The following is a 4,410-nucleotide window of genomic DNA, read 5'->3' as shown; positions in this document are numbered from 1 at the left end:
TCTAGTGATGGCCAGCCACACTGCACCCTTCACACACAACCTCAACTCCTACTCCTTGCTGTGCTGCTGATGGATGCTGGAGCAGATGCAACTCAGATTGTCTTGGGATGTGGCAGAAACCCACTGCCAGCCTCCCTGCAAAAGGCGACCGGAGCCCAGGTACCGCCTTGGTCCTGATTCCTGCCAGATTTCTGGCTTGCGAGCATTTCAGGTTCACCACCCACCTGGACCCACTCCCCTTCTCAACACACCAAGCTGCAGCGTGGAAGAAACGGGCACTGATTCACCTCCTTGGCAGAGCAGGTGCCAAACCACAGCCCAGCTTCAGCCCTGGCTGCCTCTTGTCACCCTTCACGTGGGTGCTGCCCGCCCGCTGAGCTGCAGCCAGGGAGGTGCAGGTTTTGCAGGTTTCCCTCCCTGATGTCTCATCTGTGGCCTTTAAAGCCAGACAGAGCCTCTCATCAGACCCTGTCCAGCTCTCCCACCTCCTCCCATCACTGCCTGTCCCCGCTCAGCCCAGCCCTGGGCTCTGGAGGCAGCGACTGGCAGCCGCCTGCTCTCGGGGTGCTCCTGGGGCACCTGGGACCTGCCAGCACGGCCGAGGATCGCTTCCACTCACGTTTCCCCTCACTCATTCATGGGACACAGCCAGGCAGGTGTGAAACACCTGCCCACGAAGAGCTGCATGGGCCCCGAAGGGCTCGGGGCACACGGGCCGAGCGGCAGCTGCAGCCCATGCACCGCAAGGGGACGTCTCCTACACACACACAGCAGAAGAGCTGCTTGCTCTCCCACCCCTGCCCCAGGGGACCTTCTTCTTAAATTGACCTGTTCCCCTTCAGGCACCGGTTCTGGGGCCAGCAGTCCAGACCAGGAGCTGGGGCGATGGCCGTGCCCATGTGGGGATGTATGTGAGAGTCCTGCGTGAGGCACAGCCCTCGACTGTGGGATGCTGCGACCACGGGAGTCACTGAAATGCTGGCCTCACAGATGTTTCCATGCTGTAAAATGTTCCCAGCCGAAATCTCCCTCTGCTCTGCCTCCAGCTCTGCTCCACCTAAGACAATGAGCAAATGCAGCCCAAGGGCGGGAGTCGAGTCTGGTAGGTCCCTCCAAGCAGCTGGGGCTATGAGACGGAGAGCTGGGGTGGGGGTAAGTCACTGGTATCTTCCAGCCCCCCGCACTGCAAGGGGACTGCAAGAAAGCACATGGGCTCTTTCTCGCGCTGTGCTGGGGTCACCACTGCCCTTTCCCAACCCTAACCCCTGCTGGTCTCAGCACACCAGACTGTGACCCGCTGCTTTGCCCGCCCCTCTGTCCAGCTGCCTGCAGCAGCATCAGGACCAGGCTGTCCACGAGGGACGCACGGCATCCGGCAACCGGCTCCAAGCACTGCAGGAGGCCGGCCGGTGCCTGGCGCAGGGACAGGAGCATTGTCTGTGGGAAGAGGAAAGCACCAAGCCTTTCCTTTCCCCTGCCCTGTTTCCCCCAGGCTTAAGCCCAGAGGAAGGGAGAGGATGGGCGCAGGCAGTGCAGCTCCCCAACCGCACACACCCGCGAAACAGCAGCGGGTGCAACATCACCTGCCTTCCTCCTCCTCCTCCTCCTGACTCCCAGAGCAGGCAAGAAGCCAGCAAGACAGCCCAGGAGCGCCAGGGAGATCGGAGGCGATGAATTAAGCTGAAAGGCATCCGTGAGTCACCGGCGCGGGGAGCAGTGAGAGCGGCCGGCCAGCCGCAGCGCAGCAGAGGCCCGGGAGGAGATGCTGAGGGGACGGTCTTCCCAGGTTTGATGGGGATGACCTGCTTTTGGAGCCACGCAGCAGGACTGTGGCACAGGAGGCTGAGCTCGGGCGCTGCCAGGCAGGCTGGACTCGGCAGAGCTGCTGCAGAGATCAGTGCCACTCGCACGTCCTCTCCCCTGCAAAAGCTGCCAGGTGCCATACAGGGCAGTGCGCTGGACTTGGCAAACTTAGTCTCATGGGGGGCTTCCACAGCACCTCAAGGAGCACGGCTGCTCTGCCTTCTGCCCCCAACCTTCCTTGCAGGTTCCCTTGCGGCTCCCTGGAGGTGGTCGTGTTTGGGCAACCCAGGGGTGCTGGCAGCTTTAGGCAGGAGACCTTGCAGAAACTGCTACTGTCATTGCTGTGTTTCCAAGGCTCTCACAAGGCAGTCAAAAACACCTGCTCTTTTCGGCTGCCTTCCAGGCTGCCCCCCTCTCTCAACAGCTCCTCAGAAGTTGTGCCCTCGGTTCATCTGGGCTCATCCCAGGCTCCCCCACCACTGGCCGGGAAATCCCTCTGACCTTCTCCATGGCAAGGAGGAAGGGAGAAGGGAGTGGGAGAAGGTGCAAGGGTCTGTGCAACACAGATGCCTGTTTCAGCCCTGGCACAAGCCCTGATGTCAGGGCGATGCACAGGAGGGGCACCTGCACCCCACCAGCCCGCCTCGGGGCCTGTCTGGTCCTGGTCCAGCTACTGGCACCCTCTACCCCCAAAACCGATTCCCGCCAGCAAGGCTGTTTCCATGGAAACGGCAGAGTGACTCAGGACTTTGGGACCAGCTGGAAAACACAACTGTGAGTGGCGAACGCTCGGGAGGTGCCGGGGTCTCGGTGCGAGGAAGAAGGGCGGACGAGGGTAGGGAGTAGGCAGGGCTGCCTGCCCATGTTTGGGCACACTCGTGCAGGTGCAGAGGGCCGTGCGGTCACACTCCACACGAGGTGAAGCCCGTGCCAGGAGCTGTTAGCCAAAAAAGCTCTCTCCTGACATGAGTGCGACTGCAGCACTTGGAAAGCATTGCTACAGCATGCTTGCCGGGGGACACATCCCAAAACATGCCTCACTGCAGACAACCCCTCATGCCTCTGGGAGGGAGACCCATCCATGCATAGTCACCTGCGGTGCCTTCCTGCCCTGCCAGCCTGGCTCCTGCGGCCCCACGCTCCCATCTCACTGCCCAGGCACAGGAATTAAGTCCCAGGGTTGCAAAACAAACTCTCAGCCAGGGACTCACTGGCACGGGCCCTGCTGCTTCCCTGCAACCTTCCACCAAGCAAAGAGTTTATCTCGTAAAACAACGTGTTGTGGCCACTGAGGCAGGGAAGACAGGCTCCCGATGGGGTTTAGTGATGAGCATCCCACTCACTCACACCAGTGGCTCTGCAACTTCAGGCAGGCACCAAGCACCCCTGTGGCCCACCCACCCTGGGCACGGGCAGGCTACACCCTGCCACTCCTCAAGAGGAAGGGGGACACCTGAGAAAAGCAGCGCTGAACAGCCCCCCTTCCCCTTCACCACAGGCAGTACTTGATTTTGGGTACCGCAAGAGCTGTGTGAGCAGGGCTGGTCTCTGTCCCCAAGGCCCACCAGCATGAGATCCTGATGGGGTGGGAGCGAGCCTTCAGCCTCACCTCCTCTTCAGCTGTACAGCACCCAAGCTTTCCTACATCCTTCGAATGCCAGCTGGGGACTTGCGTCCGCCACCTTCCTTGGGTGAGCACCGCACCGTATGCCAAGTGGAGGTGCTTCGTGCCCATAAGACCCAGACTTGCTCGGTTCTCGCGTGTATCACCTCCTGGGGCACTTTTCTAATGATAAGGCACAGGACCCCAGTGCTCAAAGCCACTCCTAGCATGTCCCCTGGCTCCCCAATCTCTGCCCATCTCCTCTGCGTTTCAGAGGGATCCAGAGATCTTTTGCCACCAGAAGGCTACTGCCCACTTTGACCAGCACTTAAATCATCACACCGCTTTCAGCAGGGGTTTCAGTTCTTCCCTTCTGGCACCCAGCATTCACATTCTCAGCTAATTAATCACTATCAAGTAATGCCAAATCCAGCCAGTCCTAGAGTTTTCTTATCGCAACATCCACCTGTGCCTGTTTATCCCTCATCTGCTGAACTGCAGCTGTCTCTTCTGAGAACGCAAATGCCTGGGTAAACCCGATACAATTTTTTTGCACTCTCCACCTTCCTCTAAGCCATCCACCAGCCTGTTTGTGCACGCTAGCTCCCTCCCGGAGCGCTCCCCTGGCAAGAGCTGGAAGGCTCTTTTTGGATGAACGCGCTCATTCACCACCTCGAAACCCTCTCTTTGCAACACACCTGGCCCACGGCCGCGCCAGGAGTCCGGACCCTAAACCGCGCAGTTTTCCCATAGGACTCCTCCGTGCTACGGCGTGCTTCAGCCCCGCTCTGCGAGCTCTCCTCGCCAGCCTGCGATCCCACGGCAGCTTTACCAGACCACGGGAAGGTCTGACAGCAAACGCCAGGGTATTTGCTCCGCCGGCTGGCGCGGCTCAGCCGGCCGGACAGGGCAGCTGGCTGCGCCGGTGCCACCGGGGACTTACTTGCTACAGGCTCCTCACCCAACAACAGCCCAAGTTTCGCCGCAGCTCGGTCTCCCCGCTG

Source organism: Mesitornis unicolor, unplaced genomic scaffold, assembly GCF_000695765.1.
Source record: "Mesitornis unicolor isolate BGI_N332 unplaced genomic scaffold, ASM69576v1 scaffold19669, whole genome shotgun sequence".
In the NCBI taxonomy this organism is placed as follows: domain Eukaryota; kingdom Metazoa; phylum Chordata; class Aves; order Mesitornithiformes; family Mesitornithidae; genus Mesitornis; species Mesitornis unicolor.
Note: the sequence above shows the minus strand (reverse complement) of the source record.